The sequence below is a fragment of the Bos indicus genome, chromosome 4, assembly GCF_029378745.1.
Source record: "Bos indicus isolate NIAB-ARS_2022 breed Sahiwal x Tharparkar chromosome 4, NIAB-ARS_B.indTharparkar_mat_pri_1.0, whole genome shotgun sequence".
NCBI lineage: Eukaryota > Metazoa > Chordata > Mammalia > Artiodactyla > Bovidae > Bos > Bos indicus.
Genome location: NC_091763.1, coordinates 11,648,536 through 11,667,919, shown reverse-complemented (window position 1 = coordinate 11,667,919; position 19,384 = coordinate 11,648,536). Strand labels below are relative to the sequence as shown.

The 19,384-nt window shown below is 37.7% G+C and overlaps 1 long non-coding RNA gene across 1 annotated transcript in view; it reads right to left on the bottom strand.

The window, feature by feature from the left end:
* The window catches only part of LOC109558213 (uncharacterized), a 62,799-nt gene extending 44,110 nt beyond the window's left edge, over positions 1-18,689 (bottom strand). The window contains exon 1 of the long non-coding RNA XR_002180626.2: positions 18,484-18,689. This is a non-coding gene — a long non-coding RNA (uncharacterized lncRNA). The remainder of the gene's footprint in view (positions 1-18,483) is intronic.
* Positions 18,690-19,384: the final 695 nt, after the last annotated feature.

The window sequence follows — 19,384 nt, the reverse complement described above, 5'->3', positions numbered from 1 at the left end:
CCATAAAAAACCATCTATTTCCATCAACCTAGTTTCCCTGATTTTTCAGTGCTCTTAAATTTCTCATTTTGTGTCTTGAGTTTGCATCCTTGTAGAAAACGTGGGAAAAGTGCTTGATAATTTGGGTTCATTCAATCAGTAAATAACTTTATCAGGCCATATTGATGAACAAACTTTGACTCATTATTTACTGGGAAACACAAAAGCATAGTAAGACTGAAAGCTATGCAGTCACACTGCCTGAGCGTAAATCCTGGCTCCCCTATTCATGTCATAACCTTGATCTGATGACCTCTCCACCTCAGTTACTTTATTTGTAAAGCAAAAATAATCATATATAGGTAGCAGTAATATATTCATAGAGTTATTGTGATAAATAAATGATACTCCTTGTAAAGAACTTCAAATGGGTTCCTGGCACTCAATGATGGCTGTTGCCTTTGTGGGTCTATGGACAGGTGCTTGGGAATTTTAATGTCATGCTAGCCTACATGTTGCTGATAAATTTTGGCTGCTTTCTCTCTCCCATAATCCCACCAGGGATATAAGCAGCTGTTTGTCTTTTCTGGGAAGGGTCATCATTTTCTGGAATTTAGGTTTTTTTAAATGTTTGTATCTTCAGCAATCTGATGGGATTTCGTTTTTAAAAAACCTTGAGTTATTGGAGTGAGAACAACAAACTTTTCAGCTTTCTGGAAACAGAAGTTTGAAGGGAGAGAACTTAGAAGGTTTTCTACTTGGTAAAAAGTTATAAACATTTCATTTCTTTTTACTTTTTCTATGTATATTTAACTTTCTTCTATTTTGAAATGTTGAGGTAAGGGGCACAAATGATTTTATTTTTAATTTATGAAACACCAATTAGTTATTCCCACAGTAAATATTAACACCTTTCTCTCCTTATATGTTATTGTGGTTAGATGACAGAGTCATTTTCTTGTGTATGTATAATATTTTGCTGTACTCAATTTTTTTATCCTTGTACCAATACCACACTATTTTCGTCATTGTAGTTTCATAGTATTTTAATAGACAACACATACCAATTTATTCTTTTTTCTTATTTATTTTATTTATTTCACATTCCTTTTTCATATTTATTCTATTCAATTTATTATTTCCAATGAACTTCAGTGTGGTCTGATAGTATTTTAATAAAGCATAGTGGATTTTGATAAACACATTCATATTTTATAATCTTCACTGGAAAAAAAAAAAAAAATGTTTCCCTATTGAAGTGTTATATTTTGACTCCAAGCAAATTTAACATTTTTTCACTTTATGTTTGTATTTAATGATATATAGTGGTAAACCAGCTCCTTGCAGTCAGTGGTAGGGGACTGAGCTTTAGTAACTTTCAATTTCTATGGTATAAATATTTCCACCACCTTTGATTTGAAGCTACCGAATGGAACAGCACTGAACACAGAATTATGAAAACATATGATAGTTGGCTCTAATAAGCTGGTACAAACTGGCTTTAGTACACCACTAGTTATATTGATGATAAATATTCTTTTTAAAAATGTAGAAGTCAGGGCTTCCCTGGCGGCTCAGTGGTAAACAGTCTGCCTGCCAGAGTAGCAGATGTGGCTTCAGTCCCTGGTCAGGGAAGATCCCACATGCCATGGGGCACCTAAGCCCATGTGCCGGAGAGCTTGTGCACAGCAATGAGAAGCTGCGCACCCAACTGGAGAATGGCCCCTGCTCGCTGCAACTAGAGAAGAGCCCACAGAGCAAGGACGACCCAGCACAACTAAATAAAATTAGTTTTACTTTAATTGGAGGTTAATTACTTTACAATATTGTATTGGTTTTGCCATACATCAATATGAATCCACCACGGGTATACACGTGTTCCCCATCCTGAACCCCCCTCCCTTCTCCCTCCCCGTACCATTAAAAAAAAAATAGTTTTAAAAGCCATTTTCTAAATGTAGAAGTTATTTGTTCCTTAAATGAGAATCTCTTGCTTAAATTTTAATAGACAAAAGCTCAGGCAACATAAACTGATAGATTAACCAGAATAATGTTTTTCAAATGGCATATGTCACCTTCTTTTCTCAATATTTATGGGTAAATGCATGCTACACATATTGATCTCCCATCTTCCAGTCGTTCAAATACTGTATACAAATTGTATATTGTAAAGGTAGATGATTGCTGTTATTCTCTATGGTTTTCCCTCCAATTAATTTCCCAGAGTGTAGGAGTTGTTCTGGATATTTTATGAAGATTTCTCTTTATAGATGAAGGTTAGCTGAGGAGTTCAAGTCTTACCTGTTTGCCTTTTGAGAAGAGTTTTTCATGAGAAAATCTCTTGTGAAAACTCTTTCAACTCACCATATGAATTGAAGAGAGCTGCAAAGAGGTCTTAGAATAATCTTTCCTAATCTTCAATGTGAACAGAAAGATCAAAATGCACATAAAATATTTTGGACCAAAAAAAAAAAAAATTCCATATATTTGATATTAGACTTGAAAATTCACAGAAGCTTAATTAATCATCTGTAGCTTTAGTAGTAAAGGATAATGCAAAATATAACCACATTATCCATTGTAAGTATTCTACCCAGGTGTCTATGATGCTTAAAAAGAAAAACTAGCAGAGACAACTGCAACATTGTAAAACAAATATCCTCCAGTTTGAAAAATTGGTGAGAACTGAATGCCAAGGACATGGCATCTACCTTATGATACACACTAGAATTTTCCCTCAAACACTTGGCAGAGCAGGAGATCTCAAGAAGCTTTCGGTAAATAAGTTGATGTTTCCTATTAGAAGACATATCTTTTTTTTATTATCTCTCACTAAAATTTCAGTGCTGATATCATAGAAAACCTTCAATAAAAATGTGCAATGTAAGTAGTAACATTATAAGCCCAGTTACGAGCTGAACTTCTCTGAATATTGGAGACACAATACTGTAGCCATTCAATTAATTAGGGGCCAAAAATCATCACTAATGTAAAATTCTTCTTTTGTTTTTCACTTTAGAAAGCTGAAGCCCATTCTATTTTATGGGCTAAAATAGAATGCTCTGCCTAAAACGTTGAGAACAGATGACACCGAATCCGACCCAAGTAGCAGAGGATCTGAGGAAAGCCACTTAATATTCCTTTTCTTCCATCCATCATCAATCACATTTTGAAACAGAAGAGATTTCCATTCTCCCCCAAACTCCCCTCCCACCTAGGCTGCCACATAACATTGAGCAGAGTTCCCTGTGCTGTACAGTAGGTCCTTGTTGGTTATCCATTGTAAATATAGCAGCGTGTACACGTCCATCCCAACTCCCTAACCATCCCTTCCTTCGCTATTCACCTGTAACTATCACAACATGGTTTGTTAATTGGATATACCCCAATACAAAAATACCAAGTTTAAAAAATAAATTGAAAAAACAGAAGAGGTTTATCAACGTCTCTGACCCAAGTCGATCAGATGGGTAAGGCATTCTATTCCACAAAACCTAGTGTTTTCAAGAATTTTTTTTTTTTCTGTCTCGGAGTAATTTAGACTTGACTTCTATCCTTAGCCAAGATGTATGCATATCACTCAAAGCCCTACAACAAGATATGTAACCCAGTTAGTCATTGTAAGTGGTGGGAACTTCATTGGCACACAGATCAAGGTCAGAGAGTGGGACATTATATACTAGTGGAGGAAGTTGTCCAATTAAGACAGTGTTCTTGGGTTGCCTACACTTTGTTACCATTGACAATAGAGTCATCACATCCATTCTCTTAATATCTGCTGAAAAAGGAAATCAGAGGAAATAGAAGCTTTATTTTATATCTTTCAGGACGGGCAGTCCATTCTTATTCAGGAAAGGCAAGTGATAAATATTAGCAACTTATCCCAGGGACAGGGGAGCTTGGTGGGTTGCCGTCTGTGGGGTCGCACAGAGTCGGACACGACTGAAGTGACTTAGCAGCAGCAGCAGTAACTCTGCTTTTTCAGTCTGTCATGAATTTTCAGAGCTAAAAATTTCTGGTCTGATCACAGGATTATAGAATTTATGGTGATTTGTAAAATGAGAATTCCAACATGTATCTAAAAGTCCCAAAGGGAAAATGGCCAAAATGGAAATGAGCCAAGTTTTGAAGAGACAATGAGTGAAAATTCTCCAGAATTGAAAAAAATGACATGAGTTCTTTCATCAATATGCCACACTACAGTGCAAAGAGATTATAAAGAAAAAAGAAGAAAATAAAAGAAGCAAAACCTCACAGGCACAGCATATTAAAAATGCAAAACATTAAAGATGAAGAAAATAAGTTTTAAATGCATTTCTTTAATAAGAGGACGATTGGACATAGAATGAAGATGAACATAAGAGGAATATTTTAAAGACAAAAAGGTACCTGATTTTTCAGGCCATCTTCTTGCCAGTGTGAACTGAACTGTTCCTTCTGTTCCTTGCCCTATTCTCAGATCTTACAGAGTAAAAAAATAAGGGTGGGGGGTGAGGGGAATGGCTTGTGAATAAAATCACTTCAATCTATAGAATTTCCATAATGGAGACTGAAATAGTATCACTCCTGACACACAGGTGAGGACTAATGGGAACAGGGGTCAGAGAAGAAGAAGTAAGCTTAAATGCCCCAAATTCATGCAATTACATCACACCTGCTCTTGTACAGGAAGATAATATGGCCTCAAGTGCACTGCTTCTTTTCAGAGCCTCATACCCACTAATGCAAAGAATAAGATCCTTAAAAACGGTAATAAACACAGTTGGAAAGGCAAATCTGGGAAAAACACGTAGGATTATGGTAATTTAAGACTTGTTTCACTCAGTTTTAACATCAGAAGCTGTACCAGTTTCATAGCTGCCCAGATAAGAAGTAAACTCCCCAGCAATGGATGGAAATGACTCTGCAGTGTTTTACTCCCACGCCTGAGGCTGAAGGGTCTAAGGAACACAGGATTAAAGCTGGACATAGCAGTAGTAGTAGTAGTGTTGGCCACTCAGTCTTGTCTGACTCTTTGCAATCCCACGGACTGTAGCCCACCAGGCTCCTCTGTCCATGGCATTCTCCAGGCCAGAATAGTGGAATGGGTAGCCATTCCCTTCTCCAGAGGATCTTCCCAACCCAGGAATCGAACCCAGGTCTCCTGCGTTGCAGGCAGATTTTTTACTGTTTGAGCTACAGGGAAGACCAAAACTGGACATAATTATAAGCAAAGGAAAGAATCAGTTCCACGAGAATCAGGGCTGATTGCTGTGTGCCCTGGTCTATTCCCAGTGACCAGTGCTCCAGAAATATTTACTGAGTGAGAGAATGAATGCAATCTGAAACACAGAGTGAGTTATAACTTTAACATGCAATTTAGATCACTCCAAAATGCATCATACTTCCTCAAGACAGTATTTAAAATAAGCGGAATCTAACTACTGAATTTTTATGTAATCATAATTAGAAGAGGACGAGTTTATGAAAATTAAGAGATCATGTTAAGCTGGAGTTCATTAATTTATGACATGACATTTAAGGGAAAAGACTACTGTCTTCAGATGAATAATAAAAACATATTTTTAAGTAGAAGTTTTTATAATGCACCTTTCAGTTGGTTGTATGTCCTTCCTATTGCATTGAAAATTGACACAGGTAGGCTTTCTTGGTGGACATTGGTTGTTTTATGTAACCAGCTCCCAGGGACTGCCTATTGTGGGGCGTTCTCAGGTCATGTAAGTGTGGCTTCCTGGTTCAGAAGCCAGAGTGACTGAAGACACCCTCTTCCTGCCCTTCTGGTAACTAGGTCGTAGGCTCAGAATCCAAGCTTGACCCACCAAGATTTCAAAAGATGCAAGCAGCTGAGAAACTATTAATGGCAGAAGCCTCCGCCTCAACTGTCTAACAGAGATCAATGCACAGTCCAAAGGCAGCAACCTGAATGTCCCATGTTGAATAGTCTGGCAGAGACAGTGAAAAACCAGCCTTGGTATCTACAAGTGGCAATGCCAGTGGCCACCAACCAGGGTGTTCATGAGTCGTGATTAGACATGCTTCCTGCTCTCTAGCCAGCCTTCATTTATTTGTCCATATCCACTTTCTGTTCTTGATCCCCTGGACTTCAGCATGATTATATGGGCAAACTGCAACCAGGTTCATTTTCTCATCAAGTTAGCCCAAGCTATTTTCTTGGCATAAAACTTACTGATATACCTCACCATTTGTGGCACAGATCCATGTATGACAGTAATTTTAGTATTACTGAGAGAAAACACACAAAATGGACACGTGGTCCCTTACATATTTGCCACCTTAACTCACAGAGAAGAAAAAGGTCTGATAATTGTGCAGTGAGTTAATTAATTTGTTAGGCAGTAATCCTGATGTCTTGGTTCTACATAAACTATTATCTATATAGACAGCAATGCAGACCATAACAGCTGCAAATGACTCTTCATATTTGACTCAAAATCTGACTATGCCATATCATACACTGCCTTTCAGATAATCTTTCCTATTACGAAGGCACGTTTCATTTTTAACCAGGTAACTTACTTCTTGGGAGTATGATATTGATGATGTTTCTAATCTATACATTGATGCTATTTGCCTTTAAGTTATAAGTAATTAAGCATCTGATTAGTAACATGCCGATCTGATTCATCATTTGAATATCCTTCTGAGTTATACATAAACATAAAAAAAAACTAACTTGTACATGCTAAAGTAATTTAAAAATCTCATATCCTCATAGAGGTCTAGAAAAGAAAACTGAATACTTTTCCAAAAGATCTAACTTTCTGACTTTGCTGAAGGAGAGGAAAAAAAAAAAGAATTATATACATAAATGTATATGCTCTATTACATAAACATATTCTAATTGTACAAATACTCTCAATGGTGAGTTTTTGAAAAGAAACAAATTTATTTTCACTCATTCATTAAGATATCATCATATCAAGAGGAATTTAAACTTTAACAATGAAAAAATAAACAAAAACTTCTCAGTCTTAAATGGAAGGAAGATGTAATCAAATAAATGTTTATTTTTCAAAGGACCCAAATTAAAAATATTGACCTTGATTCCTATTGGCAACACCATAGGATTTCTTGTCATACGGAAGACTTCTTGTTCCACAAGCTATGAGGTCTAGGAGTTCCTTTCTGAGAGGAGGTAATATGGGAAGGTGCTACCTGTCAAGTCTTCTATAAGCCTGGATAATGTAAGATGATGACTTTACTTCTGCTGTTTCTTTGGAAAAAAAATTCCTTATTATAACTAGATTCTCAGTCTATCTTTATGAATTAGGAATTTCAGGTGCTAATAGAGAAGAGAATGTCTTTTCCTTAACCAAGGAAGAATTCATTGTTAACTGGCTTCAGTACTCTATCTAAAGCATGGAGGCTCTGTCTCTCCTTTGACTTCTCCCTAATTGCCCTTCATCAGTTATTAAACTTCTGCATGATTCCTACCATGCAAAAGCCCTTATCCACTTACTTGGAGCTATTTTATATTACTTATGCATAATGATTTGACAGTACAATTAAAAAAATAATTGGCACATAGAAACAACTGGTTAAGATCTGTTTGGGAAATGGGGTACTATAACATACCAAGATGTTGTAAATGGCTAGATGAATGTTTTCAGGATTGATAATATCCAATAAATCTTACTATCTAGATAAAGTGAAAGTGTTAGTCATTCAGTCGTGTCTGTTTGCAGCCCATGGACTGTAGCCCGCCAGCCTCCTATGGTCATGGAATTCTCCAGATAAGAATATTGGAGTGGAAATTCCCTTCTCCAGGGGATTTTCCCAACCCAGGGGTCGAACCCAGGTCCCCTGCATTGCAGATTCTTTACCACCTGAGCCACCAGAGAAGGCAAATTGCTCCTTAAAAGTTAAGAACTGTAAAATATGTGGGAAATTGATAAAACTTTTTAATTCATAGGATAAATATATTTAATAAGTAGAATATCAACATTTAAAATTTTGAAGTCTATAACCACATAAACTATTTCATGAAAAGATATGTCATTAAGAATAATTAAAGCCACGGTAAATATTTATTCTACAAGAATTAAACTTTAAACTATTATTTCTGACATCTGCCTCCTCCTATTACAATAAACAGTAAAAAATACACTTAAAAAAAAAAGCTAATGGTTGTGAAAGAAATTTCAGGGTCAATGGGATCCAAACCACCAGAATCTAATTTAAGTTAGATCATCACATGATTTGAGTTGCCAGATCCCAGCGGTAGGTAGGTGGTGGCAAAATTGAAACTAGATATGGTTACCTTTTAACTAAGTGCTTGGACCCATATCACCACCTAGACTCTCCCTCAGCCATGTGGTTTTTCAGCCACTTTTGTCGTGTGGATGAAATACAGTGAACAGCAGGCTTCTCTGTTGGTTTAAAAACAAAAACATACACACTAGGCAAGACAGGCTTGATGATGCTTAACGAACCACAGGAAGTTCTCAGGGGCTCAAAAGGCCAAGATCCATCTCTTGCCCTTGCCTCATGCCCGTTACAGGTTGTTTAGGGAGCTCTGCTCTATGTTATCCTCTGCGCTTAAGCTGGGGGAGGCCCCATCTCTGAGCTTCATAATCACTGAGGGAAGAAAACAGGGATGTGCAAACAGTTCTTTATTCTGGGTCCGGCAGTGACACGTGACATTCTGTTCACACATCCCTGCCAAAGCCTAACCCAAATATCAGAAGGCAGAGAGGGAAATCTTACTATATGCCTAGAAAAAAGAACAATATTTGGTGAGCAGCAGTGATGATTACATTATATATATATACACACACACACACACATGTATGTGCTGTGCGTAGCCACTCAGTCGTATCCAGCTCTTTCCAACCCCATGGACTGTATGCCAGGCTCCTCTGTCCATGGGGATTTTCCAGGCAAGAATACTGGAGTGGGTTGCCAAGCCCTCCTGCAGGGGATCTTCCCAACCAGGAATCAAACCTAGGTCTCCCATATTGTAGGCAGATTCTTTACTATCTGAGCCACCAGGGAAGGCCATATATATATATATATATATATATATACACACACACACACACACATACATACGTATATATACATAGTGGTGGTTTAGTTGCTAAGTCATGTTCTGACTCTTGCGACCCCATGGACTGCGCCCACCAGGCTCGCCTGTCCATGGGATTTCCCAGGCAAGAATACTGGAGTGGGTTGCCATTTCCGTGTCCAATATATATATACATATTCCTCTGAGCTTTGCAGGGAAAATATTCACTTTATTATACGTTATACATACCGAATAATTCCTATATCTGTAAAAATGCTACTGCTGCTGAGTCACTTCAGTTGTGTCCGACTCTCTGCGACCCCATAGACGGCAGCCCACCAGGATGCCCAGTCCCTGGGATTCTCCAGGCAACAACACTGGAGTGGGTTGCCATTTCCTTCTCCAATGCATGAAAGTGAAAAGTGAAAGTGAAGTCGCTCAGTCATGTCTGACCCTCAGCAACCCCATGAACTGCAGCCTCCCAGGCTCCTCCATCCATGGGATTTTCCAGGCAAGAGCACTGGAGTGGGGTGCCATTGCCTTCTCCGAAAAAAATGCTACTAGAAGACAGCTAATGAAATTTGATACCTGATTATACCTACTTGCTTCATGAAATATGTTATTAAATAGATGTTTTTTAGTGGATAACATATAAGATGTAACAACTAGAATTTTAAACCAGTTTTTAAAAACCCATATGATTTGAAGATTCAGTTTCTTCAGAAACACACTTGTATATTTACTAGACAAACAGTTTGCACATAGACGCTACATTTCCCCTCAATTCAGTTTTACCCAATTTAATAATGAAGTAGGGCAGACAATTTACGCCATAGGTATTTTTTCTGTTTTACTGGATGTGAGTTTGAGCAAGCTCCAGGAGATGGTGAAGGAAGGGAAACCCGGTGTGCTGCAGTCCATGGGGTCACAAAGAGTTGGACTTGACTGAGTGACTGAACAACAACAATTGGAAACTCACCATGGTTTCAGGGAAATACCTGGAGAAAAAATGAAATAGCCTTGGTGTAGAGAAGATCTAAACATCTGAATGGGAATATCAAGATTGTCACTAAAAGCACTAGATATTTTTAGGGGAAAGAAAGCCAAATAAATTGTTCCTCTGTTGCTTAAACTGCATGTGCTGTTAGCTTATTTAAACATTAACTTTTTTCAGGTGCTGTGCAGCTTATATGAGGTTAACATAGGAGCACAATTACCTGCACAAAGAGCAATAATATTATGACAATTAAAAGAATGTCATTTACCCAAAGGTCTTAAAAGCCAAATAATTGAAGCTTTAATGGAGCAGGAAAAAGTTCTGAGTCAGAAACACTTAGGTTTAAATTTTAGCTTTTCCGTTTTTAGCTGTGTGGCAAGTCGCATAATCTCTCTGGCACTGTTTCCTCTTCTGTGAACTGAGGGTACCTTTATCTCCGTCCCAGGACTGTTGAAGGGATCTGTCGTTCATTTGCTTGGCAAAATACTGAATAAGCCACTTTTGCGTGCCATGCACTTTGCTGGATGTTAGGGATGCAATATAGCACAGAGCAGGCAAGAGAGAAGCTAAACCCATGGATAATAAAAGTAAGCATATTTTGATAAATAAGCAAATAAGTCGGGTAATTAGAGTGAGAATTACTGGGGATGCCACTTTAGAGGGCATGGCCAGAGACCGTCTCACTGAAAAGCTGAGGTTGGGAGAACAGAGATGAGTCCAGTGGAGCAAAGATCTTGGGGTTAAGGCCACTGGAGCTGCAGACAGAATTGCGATGGTGGGAGGCTGACTCATAGAGATGCTTCGTAAAAAGCATCTACAGACAATCCAACACTTCTGCCTCACCTCCCCCTTACCCACACCCTCTTGTATTAACAGTCATTCTGCTTTGCACACGAACACTTGATTGGACACAAACACTTGTACGGTAACAGGTATAGTGAGTTCCAAAGGCATAAAGTCTAGTGAGTAAAATAGCAACTCATGAAAGCTTGTGGAAAAAATCCATAATTAGTCTGACTATAACACGTTAAGCATAGTTGCCTGCTGCTGAGGCTGCTGCTGCTAAGTCGCTTCTGTCGTGTCCCACTCTGCGTGACCCCATAGACGGCAGGCCACCAGGCTCCTCTGTCCCTGGGATTCTCCAGGCAAGAACACTGGAATGGGTTGCCATTTCCTTCTCCAATGCATGAAAGTGAAAAGTGAAAGTGAAGTTGCTCAATCGTGTCTGACTCTTAGCAACCCCGTGGGCGGTAGCCTACCATAGTTGCCTGAGATATTTTCAAAGAGGAGAAAAAATAATTTTGAATACAGTTGTTTAGGAATGTGTAATTTCAGAATGGGTCATCAATTCTAAAACACTCAAAGAAAAACAAGTGGGATGTTTTCTTTCTACAATTTAATTAACTGGTTAGTCATTCTGTATGAAATGATTAGCAAAATACATATTCTGACAGTGTATTCCTGGTAGTCTCAATAACATTCAAATTCAGTTACATGATCTCAGAGGGTGGTAGACAAAGTTGCTAAATTATCTAGAATGAGCTGAACAAATATCTTGCTTATAAAAGTTTTCACCTTGATGCCCCTTGAGGTGTTCCTGTATTTTTCATGTCTTGTTACTTTTACTGAAAAATTGCTCTGAGCAAAAGAGGCCAGCCAAATAAAACAGACCATTCAAATAAAACTGACTTTAAAAGATTCAGTAACAAAGCTCTACAACTAAATTCCTTCTATAAGTTTCATCACGCATCCCTGTCCATTTCAGGCAATAGTGTCCTGACTCAACCTACATAAAATTCAAACTTTTGAGAAAAATCACATATTAAAGACAAGACACACCCCAACTACCATCCTACTGTCTAGATTAAAGCAGATTCTAAGTCACTATCAAGCGCAATTACTCCATCACCTTTGAGCTGAAAGTCCTATGAAAAACGAACATTTAAAAAATTTTTTTGGCTTGTCTATGCACTCTTTTGGGCTTCTTTTTTAATTTTTTAATTTATGAAAATATGATAACACATTTAGAGGAGACTTGGAAAATACAGAATGAAGTTACATACAGTTCCACTGTATATTACAATTATTTCTTAAGTAGATACATTAAGATTTTCAGCTGGAATTTCAATATCAAACTGTCAGGTTAATAGAATGAGTAGACAGAAAAGTAGAAGGACATAGCAGACTTGAAAACACCATGAACCAATTCAACATAATTAAAATTTATAGACTTTTCACACAACAGCAGGACATAAATTCTATTCAAGTTCCCATAGACTATAAACTAGGAGACCCTGAAAATATCCAGGTGCAAAAACTTAACGGTCTAAAGGTATTGAAATCACACAGTGTCTGTTCTCTTATCGCTGTGGAATAATGTTAGAGATAAATATCAAAAGATATTTGAAAAAAACCCACATAGTTTCAAACGCAATGTGACATTTCCCAAGAGAGATCTTTAACTCAGCCCTTGAAAGCTTCAATAAAGATAGAAGACTGGAAAACTGGAGGGTAATTGCAGAGAAGAAAGCGTTTAATTGAGAAATTAAAATCAAAATTAAAAATTAATGTCAAATGCACGATACTGGATGCTTGGGGCTGGTGCACTGGGACGACCCAGAGGGAGGGTGTGGGGAGAGAGGAGGGTTCAGGATGGGGAGCACGGGTATACCTGTGGTGGATTCATTTTGATGTTTGGCAAAACTAATAAAATATTGTAAAGTTTAAAAATAAAATAAAATTTTAAAAAAAGAAAAATTAATATCAGAGATAACTATAAAAATCCCATGTATTTGGAAATTAAATGTCCACTTTAAATGATGGGTGTATCCAAGAAGCCATAACAAGGAAATAGTGAATATTTGTAATAGAATAAAAATGAAAAGAAATTTCCCAGAATTTGTTGCATGCAGCTGAAGTTACTCAATGCAGTTAAATACAATGTGGAGTCTCAAATAAGATATGAAAAGAAATAACGGACACACATAAAATTCTGTGAACTTTGAACAAAATTTATTTAATAATACTCTTGCTGTTGTTCAGTTGCTCAGTCATGTCTGATTTTGCGACCCCATGGACTACAGCCCGCCAGGCTTCCCTGTCCATCACCATCTCCCAGAGCTTGTTCAAACTCACATCCATCGAGTCGGTGATGCCATCCAACCATCTTGTCCTTTGTTGTCTCCTTCTCCTCCTGCCCTCAGTCTTTCCCAGCATCAGAGTCTTTTCTAATGAGTCATCTCCTCGAATCAGGTGGCCAAAGTACTGGAGCTTCAACTTCAGCATTAGTCCTTCCAATGAATATTCAGGACTGATTTCCTTTAGGATGGACTGGTTGGATCTCCTTGCAGGTCCAAGGGACTCTCAAGACTCTTCTCCAACACCACAGTTCAAAAGCATCAATTCTTTGGCCCAACTCTCACATCCATACATAACTACTGGAAAAACCATAGCTTTGACTAGATGGATTTTTGTTTGCAAAGTGTTGTCTCTGCTTTTTAATATGCTGTCTAGGTTTGTCATAGCTTTTCTTCCAAGGAGCAAGAGCAAGGAGCAATCTTTTATTTTCATGGCTGCAGATACCATCTGAAGTGATTTTGGAGCCCAATAAAATAAAGTCTTTCACTGTTTCCATTGTTTCCTCATCTATTTGCGATGAAATGATGGGACCAGATGTCATGATCTTCGTTTTTTGAATGTTGAGTTTTAAGCCAGATTTTTCACTCTCTTCTTTCACTTTCATCAAGAGGTTCTTAAGTTCCTCTTCACTTTCTGCCATAATAGTGGTATCAGCTGCATACCTGAGATTATTGATGTTTCTTCTGGAAATCTTGATTCCAGCTTGTGCTTCATCCAGCCTGGTATTTCACATGATGTGCTCTGCATATAAGTTAAATAAGCAGGATAACAATACACAGCCTTCACATACTCCTTTCCAAATTTTGAACCAATCCGTTGTTCCATGTCTGGTTCTAACTGTTGCTTCTTGACCTGCATACAGATTTCTCAGGAGGCAGGTGAGGTGGTATGGTATTCCCATCTCTTGAAGAATTTTCCACAGTTTGTTGTGATCCACACAATCAAAGCCTTTAGCATAGCCAATAGAGCAGAAGCAGATGTTCTGGAATTCTCTTGCTTTTTCTATGTACCAATGGATGTTGGCAATTTTGTCTCTCGTTCCTCTGCCTTTTCTAAATCCAGCTTGAACATCTGGAAATTCTTGGTTCATGTTCTGTTGAAGCCTGGCTTGGAGAATTTTGAGCATTACTTTGCTAGTGTGTGAAATGAGTGCTATTGTTCAGTAGTTTGAGCATTCTTTGGCATTGCCTTTCTTTGGGATTGGAATGAAAACTGACCTTTTCCAGTCCTGTGGCCACTGCTGAGTTTTCCAAATTTGCTGGTGTATTGAGTGCAGCACTTTCACAGCATCATCTTTCAGGATTTGAAATAGCTCAACTGGAATTCCATCACCTCCACTAGCTTGGTTCATAATGGTGCTTCCTAAGGCCCACTTGACTTTGCATTCCAGGATGTCCGGCTCTAAGTGAGTGGTCACACCATATAGGTTATCTGAGTCATTAAGATTTTTTTTTTTTTGCATAATTCTTCTGTGTATTCTTGCCATCTCTTATTAATATCTTCTGATTCTGTTAGGTCCATACTATTTCTGTCCTTTATTAAGCCCATCTTTGCATGAAATGTTCCCTTGGTATCACTAATTTTATTGAAGAGATCTCTAGTCTTTCCCATTCTATTATTTTTCTTTGTTTCTTTGCATTATTCACTTAGGAAGTCTTTCTTATCTCTCCTTGTTATTCTTTGAACTCTGCATTCCAATGGGTATATCTTTTTTTTTTAATTGTTTATTTTAATTGAAGGCTAATTACATTACAATATCTTTCCTTTTCTTCTTTGCCTTTTGATTCTCTTCTTTTCTCAGCCATTTGTAAGGCCTCCTCAGACAACCATTTTGCCTTTTTGCATTTCTTTTTCTTGGGGATGGTTTTGGTCACCACCTCCTGTACAATGTTATGAACCTTTGTCCATAGTTCTTCAGGCACTCTGTCTGTCAGATCTAATCCTTTGAATCTATTTGTCACTTCTACTGTATAATTGTAAGGGATTTGATTTAGGTCATATCTGAATAGTCTAGTGGTTTTCCCTACTTTCTTCAATTTAAATCTGAATTTTGCAATATCTTTATCATGATCTGAGCCACAGTCAGCTCCCGGTCTTGTTTTTGCTGACTGTATAGAGCTTCTCCATCTTTGGCTGCAAAGAATGTAAACAATCTGATTTCTGTATTTACCACCTGGTAATGTCCATGTGTAGAATCATCTCTTGTGTTGTTGGAAGAGGGTGTTTGTTATGAGCAGTGCGTTCCCTTGGAAAAACTCTGCTAGCCTTTGCCCTGCTTCATTTTGTACTCCAAGAGCAAACTTGCTTGTTACTACAGGTATCTCTGGACTATAATAATACTATATCACTTGCTAGTTGTTTTTTTTTTTTTTTTTTTAACAACATAGCATTTCTTTATATTCTCAGAATTGGATTAGAAGTTTCAAGCCTCATTCAAAAAAGTTTTTTTTAAAGATCATTAAGATAATAAACTTTCTAGACTTTTAGTAGTAAAACTAGATGCCAAAATACATGGAACTCTATCAGTTTTGAGTGAATATAAATTAGAAACCTAGCTTTCAAACTAAGTCAAACAAGTAGAATCAAAATATTATAAATTTTTTTAGCTAAGCAAAAATTCATGTTTTCTAACTTATACATAATATTCATTTATATATACATATATGCATACAAAAGTTTTCCTATTAAACTTGAGAAAGAACATCAGGGGAAAAAGAAGAGAAATTGGAAAACAAACTAAATGAAATGGAAGCCAGTGGACAAGTCTTAAATCCATGTTATGAATTAAAAGAAGATCTGCAGGAGACCAGCCAAATGATCACGCCAGGATAAAATGTGAAACGCACTAAAGCACAATCAGTTCAGTTCAGTTCAGTCGCTCAGTCGTGTCCGACTCTTTGCAACCCCATGAATCGCAGCACGCCAGGCCTCCCTGTCCATCACCAACTCCCGGAGTTCACTCAGACTCACGTCCATCGAGTCAGTGATGCCATCCAGCCATCTCATCCTCTGTCGTCCCCTTCTCCTCCTGCCCCCAATCCCTCCCAGCATCAGAGTCTTTTCCAATGAGTCAATTCTTCGCACGAGGTGGCCAAAGTACTGGAGTTTCAGCTTTAGCATCATTCCTTCCAAAGAAATCCCAGGACTGATGTCCTTTAGAATGGCCTGGTTGAATCTCCTTGCAGTCCAAGGGACTCTCAAGAGTCTTCTCCAACACCACGGTTCAAAAGCATCAATTCTTTGGCGCTCAGCTTTCTTCACAGTCCAACTCTCACATCCATGCATGACCACTGGAAAAACCATAGCCTTGACTAGACGGACCTTTGTTGGCAAAGTAATGTTTCTGCTTTTGAATATGCTGTCTAGGTTGGTCATAACTGTCTTTCCAAGGAGTACGCGTCTTTAAACTTCATGGCTGCAGTCACCATCTGCAGTGATTTTGAAGCCCCCCAAAATAAAGTCTATAATAATAAGCTAATTCCTATTTTTAAAGTATAATAAAAATGTTTTCTTTTATAGTTATCTGGAAAGCTATTGTTCAGAGATCCTGCCTGCATTCATCTCCCCTACTAGATAGAGCTGATAGCCTCAGAGTATTCTTAAGTCGCCATTACACAGACTTCTCTGGTGGTCTAGTGGTTGAGAACCTTCCTGCTAATCAGGTTTGATCCCTGATCTGGGAAAGTCCTATATGTCACAGGGCAATAAAGGCCCATGTGCTGCAACTGCAGAGCCCACAGCCTAGAACTGGTGCTCAGAACTAGTGCTTCTCTTAAGAGAGAAGCCACCGCCGTGAGCAGCCTGCACACCACAGCTAGAGAGTAGCCCCTGCTTGCCACTAGAGAAAGCCCATGCACAGCAATGAAGACCCAGAACAGCCAAAAGCGAATAAATAAATAAATTCTAAAATGGTCATTACACCACTTACTGTGACTATATCATATATGTCTCATATGTATATATGCATATATATACTATATACAGATACCTTTCACATGTACCATTTAGTCAAGCCCTCAGAATAATCTTGTCATATCTTCTTCACTCCACTTTCGAAAGTAAAAACTTAACATCCATCCTTCACAATGTGAAAAATGATTCCGGATATGAGGGGAATGGGAAAGATCAAGGGTTAAAGAATGACTCAGGTTTCCCATTCCATCAGCCTTCCATAAATTCACTGATTGTCTGCTCAGTTTTTCTGCAGCTCTCCTTGAATTCCATTTACTTCAACTTTAAACAAAATTTTCAAATTACTTAGAAATGAATATATAGGTGTTTTCGCAGTGGACCCTTCAGGTTCCAACTAATGATCACAACAGAAGGCTGGCTCTGCAAATTTCATCAGTTCCTTGTCACTTGTCCAGAAGCCTAAAAGGAAACAGGCTTCCTTTCAGGCCCATCTACCACAGCCACAGAGCTATGTAATAACATGTCAAAATAATGGCTCAGAGACACTTTGAAATTTTACAGTGCCTTCCAAAACTTCCAAGGAAGATGTAAGTTTTTAAAAAAAAACAAACCAACAACAAGTGTACTTAGTGGACACTCAATACTTTGAAAACTGGAAACAGTATATGGAGTTATAATTGAGCATGATATTGAAAGATGGTATCATGATATTCTTCAACTATTCAACAGACTGAAGCATTTTCCACATATGCTCATTATATCAGGGATCATTTTAGCTTTCAAAAAAGGTGTGTGTCTGCTTGTAATGAGAACATAAAGAACTCAATGACAATCTCAGTTTCTATACAAAAACAATGTTAATGGGCAGGAAATTTTTCCCATCAAAGGCCAAAGCGTTGGTGTTAAAGTTTTCAGATATTTTCTAACATGTAGTATAAAGGTTTTTGCATTATCTTTTTAAAATAAAAAAATACGTTAATTTTTTTTTTTTAAACCAAAGTCTGTGCAAAACTGTAGCCCTCAGACTCCTCTGCCTATGGAATTCTCCGGACAAGAATATTGGAGTGGGTTGTCATTCCCTTCTCCAAAGGATCCTCCCAACCCAGGAATCAAACCCGCGTCTCTTGCATTGCAGACAGATTCTTTACAGTCTGAGTCACCAGGGAAGCCCATAATCAAAGCCACACACACAAGGAATTTCCTGACCAAAAATAAAAACATGTCTTTTTCTGAACATACATACTCATTGTAGAAATTGGAAAAGTACAAAAGAGAAAATAATCTTGATTTTTCATCATCCAAAGATTACTGCTTTTAATACTCTGATAAATTTTGTTTCAGGTTTTAAAACTTTTTCATCAGAAAACATTTTAGAAGAAAAGGCAAGTGTTGAAAAATTTTCAAGTTAAATAGGAATATTCAGTTTTACCTCCATGCAGGGATTATATGTTAGTGTAGCAGGAAGTGGTGTTCCACCCATCTGAAAACTCTTCTCAGCCAGACCATCAAAGATTGGAGCCAGAGGTATAAGCAGAGGTGGGGCAGAAAGAGCACACAGACTAAATCAATCCGCCTGGATTTGAATCAACTTTCCATCAATTACCAGCTAAGTGACTTTAAGGAAGTCACTTAATCTTTCTGGCTCTCTTTCCCTGTCTGTAATGTAACATATACCTCACACGTTGTTATTAGGATCAAATAAAAAAAGTTGTGTCAAAAGGCCTGGCACATAATAGGCTTTCTATAAAAGTTAATTGAATCAGAAAACAACCTTGGGTCAGCACGTTCTGCCTTTTGCGTGTACTGGTTTTGTTGCCTGGCTACTTAGGCACTGTCATGGACACCATAGCACAGGAGGAACAAAATTTGTCTCTGACAGCTCATGTTCTAGAGTTAATACTTCACACTCAATCACATCCAGACAGGATGATACACTAATGTCTACAGTAGAATTATGGCCAAAGACTTGATATATAGAGTGTTATTCTCTGGACAGAAAGAAATATAACCATAGCCTATACCTCAAATAGAGCTCTATTTTAAGAAAAGCAAAGCCTCTTAGGAATTTTCTCAAGACTTCTTTTTTTTTTTAATTCCAATTGAACTTAAAAAAAAAATCTGCAGCTGCTAAAAAGAGCTAAAAAATATCTTTAAATTTTTTATTTAATAAAGCTTTTATCTGCCCCTTTAAAAGTCAACTTACTTCATAAAAAGTTAGTATATAATTTAAAAGATTTCTTACTTAAATGTCATTTGCAACCAGCCCATATCTTTAACAAAATTTCCTATTTGTTGCTTTAACCTAAAATAGGGTAACTCTATAATTTATT